The sequence below is a fragment of the Calidris pugnax genome, unplaced genomic scaffold, assembly GCF_001431845.1.
Source record: "Calidris pugnax isolate Ruff unplaced genomic scaffold, ASM143184v1 scaffold461, whole genome shotgun sequence".
Classification (NCBI taxonomy): domain Eukaryota; kingdom Metazoa; phylum Chordata; class Aves; order Charadriiformes; family Scolopacidae; genus Calidris; species Calidris pugnax.
This window is the reverse complement of record NW_015091201.1, coordinates 685,895-695,093: the sequence shown is the minus strand read 5'-3', so window position 1 is coordinate 695,093 and position 9,199 is coordinate 685,895. Positions and strand designations below refer to the sequence as shown.

Below are 9,199 nucleotides of genomic sequence, written 5' to 3'. Positions count from 1 at the left end.
TAAAGTCCTACCCCCTACCCTGGGCAGGGACACCTCCCACCAGACCAGGTTGCTCCAAGCCCCATCCAGCCCGACCTTGAACCCCTCCAGGGATGAGGCAGCCACAGCTTCTCTGGGCAACCTGGGCCAGGCTCTCACCACCCTCACACCAAAGAATTTCTTCCCCACATCTCAGCTCCATCTCCCCTCTTTCAGTGTCAAACCCTTCCCCCTCACCCTATGGCTCCCCTCCCTGATCAAGAGTCCCTCCCCATCTCTCCTGGAGCCCCTTGAGTGACTGGAAGGGGCTCTAAGGTCTCCCCGGAGCCTTCTCTTCTCCAGGCTGAACCCCCCAACTCTCTCAGCCTGTCCTGACAGCAGAGGGGCTCCAGCCCTCAGGGCATCTCCATGGCCGACAACATGAGGGTCTGGGCAAGTTGAAAGCTTTAAATCTAGGGCAACAGCAGCTGTCACCCATGGGTGATGTAGCCCAATCCTGAAGGCCACTGGTCATCCAAAGACAGGCAGCCCCTTGCCACCTCCTGAAATCAGCCGCTGCATCCCACCCTGCCCCTTCCCTGCCTGCACCCTGGCCCTGCCACCTCCCCTGTGGCCAGCTGGGCTTGCTGTGGGGACAGGGCGGGTGGGAGCTGTGGCCGGTCCCTCACCCCGGGCAGGCAAAGCCCTGCCTTGCCTCTCCCGCGCTATTTTGCAGAGTGGGGCTGACTACGGCTTCCTCGTGAGCCAGAACACGAAGCTCCTGAGCGCACTCGAGGACCTGCGGCACCGCTGCTCCAGCCTGGCCGAGGAGAACAGCTTGCTGGTGAGCAGAGATGGGTGCTGGGCCAGCTGCCAGCATGGGACACTCCGAGGGGAGGGTGTCCTAGAATCATAGAGTGGTGTGGGTTGGAAGCAACCATAAAGTCCTACCCCCTACCCTGGGCAGGGACACCTCCCACCAGACCAGGTTGCTCCAAGCCCCATCCAGCCCGACCTTGAACCCCTCCAGGGATGAGGCAGCCACAGCTTCTCTGGGCAACCTGGGCCAGGCTCTCACCACCCTCACACCAAAGAATTTCTTCCCCACATCTCAGCTCCATCTCCCCTCTTTCAGTGTCAAACCCTTCCCCCTCACCCTATGGCTCCCCTCCCTGATCAAGAGTCCCTCCCCATCTCTCCTGGAGCCCCTTGAGTGACTGGAAGGGGCTCTAAGGTCTCCCCGGAGCCTTCTCTTCTCCAGGCTGAACCCCCCAACTCTCTCAGCCTGTCCTGACAGCAGAGGGGCTCCAGCCCTCAGGGCATCTCCATGGCCTCTGGCCCCGCTCCAACAGGTCCATGTCCTTCTGGTGTTGGGGGTCCCAGCTGGGGCGAATTGCTGTTTGCTGCCAACTCTAAGAAATGCTGCCACACGGGATGGGCTGGGCAGAGCCAGGGGGGCAAAGAGGGCCTGAGTGTTTTGGGTGCCCTGGGTGCCTTCACACTGCACCCATCATTGGCTCCAACAGGACCCCTTCCTTGTGATGCAGAGTGGACTGGAACCCTTGGCTGCCCTCTCTGCCATCTTTGCCTGGTGCTATTTGCCTGCTGGAAACCACAAGAGGCTGTAACGCAGCTGCCAGTGAGAGCAGGCAGAGAGCAGGGCAACGGTGAGCTGACGGCAGGGTAGGGGGAAGTCGCTCTTGTTTCCTCTTTAATTGGAAAAGCAGAAACACTGATTCACTCAGGATGGGCTGCGGGTGACAGTGCAGCAGTGCCCCCTGCTCCCACGGGAGCTCGGCACCCGCCTCCTCCCCAGCTGCAACCCTGGCACCCAGAGCCCACAGCCTGGGCCACCCATTCTGTCCCGCTCCCCCATGCCTGCTCCCCAGGCCCATGGTGGGCAGCCAGGACCCTCGGGACATACGGAGAGGGGATGTTCCCCTCCTGCATCCTCCCTGGAGAGCATTAGCCCTTGTGTAGCCCCGCCGTGTGGTGATGTGGCCACCCTGGGCCCCCGAAAATTTCATTGCTCAGCATTTCAGATTTATATCATCAAATTCAAAATGCATATTGTAGATAATTTTCTTACGCTAACAGCATAAATGCAGTATGACCTGCACACTCTGGGGTTACCCCTTATCAGTAATCTGCATTTTAACAAAGCACTATCGTGTAAGCTCTCACCAAATCTTACTCTCAAAAACCAGCCTCGGTCTTTTGGCTGAAGAAAAGCAGTGAAAGCAGCAAGCGCCCGTGGTGGGATCTCACAGGGGTAGGGAGGAAAATAATTGGAAGGATCAGCTGATCTGACATTTTTGCTGATGTGAAAAGACAGCACAACACATCTGGGTACGACCTTGAGAGAACGAGCCATTGGCAAGCAGCAGCTTATTGAAACGGACAGATAACAAATAGAAGGGAATTAAGAGTGAACAGAATCAATAGGAGAAGAAAAAGGAAATTTGCTTTGCAAACATCATAAAGCCCTTTGCCGCTTTCTTCCTGTCCCCCCCAACTCATGCTTCGGTGTCATGAGAAAAAGGACAGCAGTGAAGCCTGTGGTGGCAGTGCAGCACAAATCCACAGCGATGTGTTGAGCCCTGTAACGCCAGGGAAACAAACTGGGAAGACTTTGGAAGAGAAAGCCCAAAGGGTGGGTGGCCAGGATAGAGCGATGTTGGAGATGCGGCCAAGTCCCAGCCAGCAAAGGCAGCAACGAACAAGTTGTGGCTGGAGAGGGACCATGCGGTGTGGCCTGGGGGTGGGGTGAGGGACATCTCATGGGGACCTAGAGGTCACATTTATAACAATACCAGGAAAAACACAGATTTCAGTGGCTGGAGAGACAACAAGAGCAGAGATTGGTGTTCAGTGGTTGAGAGAGTCATAGGAGGACAGGCTGGGAAAAGCCCTGTGGGACCAGAGCAGGTCAGGAGGGGCCAGGGACCTTGACTTCCCCTAATGCCCCTGGCGAGCAGCTTCCAGCTGAGCGGGGGCTTCACCTCAACCCTCTCCTTCTGTTATCCAGCGCAGGAGCTGCTTCCCCCAGACGGAGGAGAAGGTGAAGCACCTCAAGAGGAAGAACGCAGAGCTGGCGGTGATCGCCAAGCGCCTGGAGGAGAGAGCCCGGAAACTCCAGGAGGCAAACCTCAAAGTGGTGAGTGTGGGGGCTTCCCACCGCAGGGGAGCTGAGCTAGGAGAGCACCTCATCACCGGGACTTCTCACTTGCTACTTCCACTGAGCCAGAAAGGCTTTTTCTTTCCCCTTTTCTTAAACCTACAGCAAACACGGGGTGCACACCAGCACCAGGGCGAGAATCACCAGCCATCGCCAGCTTCTCCTGCTCCTGCCTGGGGAGTTGGCTTTGAGCAATTTCCTCCTGCTTAATTTCTTGCTGTAGATGTGCTGACCTACGTTAAGGTGTTCGTTTAAGGTAAAGGTAATTAGCTCAGCTCTCCCCGGGCAAGTTGTGAAAATAATTCATCTGACTTCATCGACAAGAAACAGGAAGTATTTGAATAAGAAAAGTAGTGTGGTAAAGCAAAACAGGAAGGGGTGAGAGACTCTGCTCTGCACCATCCACACCTCGCTGGTGTTCTCTGCAAGCCGCAGGGTTTTTTGCTTTCTCCAGCCCAACAGCAGCTTCTTGTAAACCCTGTAGTGTCTGCCAGGGTGCAGGAGTGGTGGGACATGCCAAAGGGTGCGGGATCTCGGGCACAAGCACTTGCATGGGCTTCCCAAAAGTGGATTGCAGCAGAGTAAGGCAAAACCTTTCTTCCCTTGGAAGGAAACCAGGGATTGTAATGGGAAATTCAAGGCCTTTAGGACAGAAAGGAGGAAGTGAAAGCATTGCTGAAGAGAAGGTAGGGGGCTTTCCTGGCACTGCCTGCCCTCTCTGTCCCCAGGCACCGCACCATCTGTCACGGGGTTTTGGTAATTCTTGCAGGCCAACAGTTGCTGCCAGATGGACTTGTCAGATACTATGTTAAGTGAAATTATTTGATATACACCCAACAGCTTTGCAGGCCCTCCAGCAACTATCCAAATACTGGTTTATTTTTTCCCCGAGTGAAACTTTGGGGTGGTGATGGTTTAAGACCTGTGTGAACCCTGAGAGAACCAGCTTGCTGGGCTCCCGCCTTGGCCCGGGTCTCCCAACTGCAGAAAGCGATGGGACAGCGGAGGCTTGCGGAGCGTGGGCTGGAGGCAGGACCAGGCAGCTGCTTGCCCAGAGGAGGGGCCCTCAGGAGCTGGGGTTCATCTGGCAGCGGTTGCCTTCAGTGCCTGGTACATAGGTCCTGTGGAGCCAGGGCCTGGCTCACAGCTTCTGCATGTGGGCGAGATGCTCAAATTGGCAGGCTTTGTGCAGACAAAAGTAGCTGGGCAGGGAGAGGCAGGGTTTGGTAAACCCAGGGACTGGATGTGGCCCCACTGCCAGAGGGTTGGGGTGGGCAGGGGGTGTGAGCTGCCCCTTGTCCGGCGCAGCAGAGCTGGTACCCAGTGGAGGAGCCGGCCCCAGGGATGGGGAGGGTGCTGAGAGCAAGCACCCAGGGAGTCTCGGCCGCTGTGCCCAGCCAGCTGCCTGTCCCTGTCTGCCCTGCTCCCCCTGACGCACACTGCCCTCTGTCCCCCACTGTCACAGGGAGCACGTGGACCTGAACTGCTTCTGTTGCTGAACACCTCCCAGTCCTTCCCCAGCTGCGCTGGCCCCTGCTGGGCTCTCTCTTGCCTCTCCTTTTGCCTGTATCTTCCACCCATCCATCCTCTTTCCTGCTGCCTAGAAACACACAGAAGCTCACTTCTCTTCCTGGTTTGGCTACCTCCATCCTTGCTCCCATGCTCATCTTTCCTGCCATCCTCGCCTCTGCTTCTCTGCTGCCTTCTGTTTTTCCACCTTCATCCTGTTTTTCTCTCCTCCCCTCCACGCACTGTTGCCCTGCCTGTAGCCCCCAGTGCTGACCAGACCTATTGGCCTCATCTGCTGAGCACCTTCTCCTTCCTCTCCTCTTCTCTGACCCACTTCTCCATCCAGCCTTTCCTCTTTTCTCCCACTTTTCCTTAGGTTTGTCCTTTGGGGCTAGGCTAAGTTTCTTGCCAGTTTTCCCTGCCCAATGACTGTCGGGGTGATGGGGTGGTGGTTAACAAACACCAACACGTGGCTTTCTCCCTCACTGCTCTCTCCTGTGTAGGTCACTGCTCCGGTGCCTCTGAAGGGCTCCAGCCTGGAGCTCTGCAAAAAAGCCTTTGCCCGCCAGCGCGCCAAGGACTTGACAGAGCAAGCCAGTGCTCTCCTGGCCAAAGACAAGCAGATTGAGGCTCTGCAGCAGGAGTGCCGGGAGCTGCAGGCTAAACTCTTCGCAGGGAAGGTGAGACACTTTCCAGGACATCACTCGGTGGGTGGGGACAAGCAGCACTACAACAGTGATGCGGTGTGAGGGCAATTAGTCCCAAGTGCAGGCTGAAAACAGAGGGCATTTGATGTGTGAGCTGGATGGCACACAGTGAGTGTGTGGCAGAGGTGGTGTCCTGAGCCCTCCAGTACAGTTTGCTGGGGGACACCCCCATTGTCCCTCTATGAATTCACGGGTCTGAGCTGCCATTTTCAGCAGCGACTATAACTCTCCCCCTGGAAAACCCCAAGAAGCCACAGATACAGGATGACTTTTCACAGTGCTGAACTCAAGCAAGATGTAGAAGCAGGACCTCCTTTTAAAGGCTTTTTTTGGAAAGTAAATCAGCTGAGCCCCTTCTCAAGAGCCAGTCTTGAAATGCAGCTGAGTGCCCACAGCCACCACGATACTGGTGATAATGAGGTGCATCCCTGTATGACAATGACTACAAATCATTAGACAGGGGTGGGTGTTCATGAAGGCATCTACAATGCCAATGCCCGCTCCTGGGCTACGTTCCCCTCAGCACCAGCACAGGATTTGCTGATATAAATGGTGAGATAAAAGGGATAATTCATCTCATCCCAAGACAGATATCTAAGACTGGTCAGACATGTTGCTCCCTCAAAGCACTTTTCCGTGATGACTCTGAAAGGAATCTCTGCAGACCTCTGAAGCTAGGTGAAATGGTTCCAAATCAGCCTGTTATGGGCATATCAAATATGTCTTTTGTTCACAAGCTGGACAGTTTCAGCCTAGGACAGTTAATAAACTGAGAAGCCCAGTAATGCTCATATTGAGTTCCCCCTGTTTTGCTAACGCAGATATGGTCAAGTGCAACCCTACGTTCCTGCACCCAGCTGAGCTGAACGAACACTGGCATTTCCACCTACCCTGCTTACATGATGTTTAGGTGACAAATACTTTCTCACTGAAAGCAGCTTTATATCTGTCCCTGAGCTCCTTATGTGTTCATTTTAAATATAGGTTTAAAGGTGGATTCTCAGTCTTTCCCCAAGGTAGATCTAGTCAGGACAAGGATGAACGGTTGTCGTTTGTCATCTGCACAGAGCTGCCCCCAATCCCTCTGACATTAAACCACAGCAGAAAGTGACCCAGGTCTGACCAAGCTCTATGGTGTCAGCAAGAAGAAATTTCCTTCCCGTCCCCTTGATTTCTCACCGCAGGCCCCCACAGAAGGGGGAACAGAACAGAACAGAAGGGAGACTCTTTCCAAAGCACTTTCATAGCAGACCATGCTGGGCAACCTGAATCTGCCAGGGACAGGAGAGTGACAAATTGTAGAGGAACGTGACAAAAGCAGGTGAGCGAACTTCAGTGCTGGCTGAGGAAATACACATGGGTGCAATCCCCAGGGCTGACCAGTTCAGCCACTGCCTTTCGAGGGCCTGGGTGACCCCCCTGGCTCAGGAGGTGACACCATCTGTCCCTGTAACTGCTGAGGCACTGGTGACTGGGGCATGGAGACACCGGCAGGGAATCCGCAGAGAAAAGATAGCAAGAGAGGAGGAAATCATTCTGTCTGATCTTGGTTTTCCCATTTCTCTTCTAAGCAAGCTGCTCATTAAATTTTAATTTTCAGCTAGTTAAAATTCAAAATTCACCTAATCTGTCTGCAGCATGCAAAATGCATTATGCCAATGAAGGGTTTTGTATGCAGAGATATTATGTGCACGCTCAGAGTTTGTAACCAAATCAATTTTAATCTAGGGTACTTAAATCGGCACAAATTTTTCAGTAGCTATGAAATGGATCTACTCAGTTCCTTTCCAGTGGCAGGACAGACACCCTGCACCCAGCAATGGCCTTGTTTGGCATAATCAGGGCTTTTAGGATAAAATGATTTCCTGAGATCATACTCTGGGGATGAGCTTCCAACCAAACCCCAGCTCCAGCTCAACCCAGGCTGCAGTTTCTTGCAGCAAAGGTTCTTGGAAGTGGGGGGTTGGAGGGAACAGCAAGGCAGCTGCAGGGGACGTGTATAATAGAAACTGTGAGCAGAGGACTGAGGTTTTTTTCTACTCCCTTGTTCCCTCAGGCTTTGGAGGCTGTATGTTGGGAATAGCTGCTTTTTTTTTTTTTTGGTGGGGGAAGGGAGATTTTATACAGAACCACAGCCAATTTTGTTTAAAGAACTACCACCCTGACCATGGTTCTGGCATGGAGGAGGCCCAGCTGCTCGCTTCTTGAATCTGTCATCAGTTCCCATTAATGCTGCCTCAGTTTCCCCCTTGTAGCATGAGAGTAACCATGATTTTGTACATAAATTGCATTTATAAAGCAGACGCTATTTTTAAGGTAAGAAGTGAACAGGGAAGCAGATTAAATTTGTCCTGGATACCAATTATGAATTCACTGGCTTAGGATCTTTCCAGGGGAACAAGCAATGTCTCCTCCAGTAGCATATTTGTAAAGACAGGTTTTCATAACCAGCTTTTGTATGTACGTATGGACATGCAGGTACATGTTCTTTCGGCTTCTTGAAATCTGAAAGCCTTTGAAGAACTAAACAACCTGGTGATATATTCTCACTGGTTTTGTGAGAACAAGATTGCATGGTATTCCTTCAAAAGCTTCTGGTTTTGGGTCCGGGGTGGATGGGAATGACCACTTGTGCTAAAGACAGGAGCGCATCCACATGTACTTTCTCTGAAGAGGCTAGAAATCAAGAATGTTTGAAAACCAAACTTATCATGAGTGAAAACTGAACAATTCCCAGATGTTCTTAATTCTTTCCATGATTTAAAGCCCTAACCACTGTGCATGCGTAGGGCTGCAGAGGATGCCAGCACCCACACCAAGGAGGTAAACCAGCTACGGCTATGGTTTGGCTGGGAAATGAAATTTTATTATCCTGACACGCTCTCTGCTGGCAAGCACTTAGAAAGCATAGACTTAGAAAAGCCCTTCTGCTTTGCACTGGGACACCTGCAGAAGCATTAGGGGCTAGTTTTTATCTGCGGGAGAAATAACATATCGCATAAGGGATGTAAAGTGACTTCTTTTGAGGCTGTGGAGACGCAGGAAACAGGATCTTTGTCTGCCAATTTACCTGTTTTTTACCAGAGTCTCTTCAGTGAGGCTTTTGAGTATGCATATCACCACCCCGACCTGTCCCGCCTTTCAGAGCCTGTCAGCGACAGGGTGTTGTGTCTGCGTTTCCCACAGGATGACCCTCGCTGCCTGAACGTCATCGAGTTTGACCGCCTGCTGCGGGAGTCCCAGCGAGAGGTGTTACGGCTACAGAGACAGATCGCGCTGAAGAACTTCAAGGAGTGTCTACGCTCCTCTCAGACCCGGTCCGGTGATGCTTTGCCCAGTGTGGCCGGGCGGCCGGGACCCCCTGCACCAACACCGAACACCCGCACCCCGGGTCCACCGCCGCCGCGGGAGGCTCCAGCGCTAGGAGGAGATGCACACCGGGAGGTGAGACAGGTGGGCCAGCGACCTGACAGCTTTGCTATTTAATTAGTCCGTTAATTGCCGTTCTTTGGAAGCTTCTTGGGGTTTGTGAGGGTGCGGTGCTGGTGCCTCCAAGGCCCGACCCAAGCGCCAGGTATCAGCAGGGACATGGACACCGGGGCCTCGCTCCTGCTCGTCTTCCAGCCTGGGAAACCAGGCAACACGTCTTTTTGCCCTCGTTTGCTGAAAACACACATTTTTCAGTGTTTGTGGTGGTTCGGACGTTGGTTCCCGGCGGGTGAGGGACGTGGTGGCGGGGAGGCCTGCTGCTCCGTGACCGCCCCCCCCCCCCGCCACGGCGAGCCCCGCGCTGAGGCCGAGGCCCGCGGCCCGGCCGCCCCTCCGCGGCCGCAGTGGTACGGCCCGG

General features: G+C 53.7%; 1 protein-coding gene across 12 annotated transcripts in view; it reads left to right on the top strand.

Moving 5' to 3' along the window:
- Positions 1–484: 484 nt before the first annotated feature.
- BZRAP1 (benzodiazepine receptor (peripheral) associated protein 1) overlaps positions 485–9,199 on the top strand; it is a 59,751-nt gene continuing 51,036 nt past the window's right edge. For 6 of the 12 annotated variants that reach the window (XM_014959733.1, XM_014959740.1, XM_014959737.1 and 3 more), the window contains exons 1-4: positions 487–802; positions 2,987–3,115; positions 5,149–5,325; positions 8,539–8,805. The gene's annotated coding sequence lies outside the window, so the exon portion shown is untranslated. Of the gene's footprint in view, positions 803–2,986; positions 3,116–5,148; positions 5,326–8,538; positions 8,806–9,199 lie in introns of all 12 variants that reach the window. The other 6 variants (XM_014959736.1, XM_014959729.1, XM_014959741.1 and 3 more) reach the window with 5 other exon arrangements.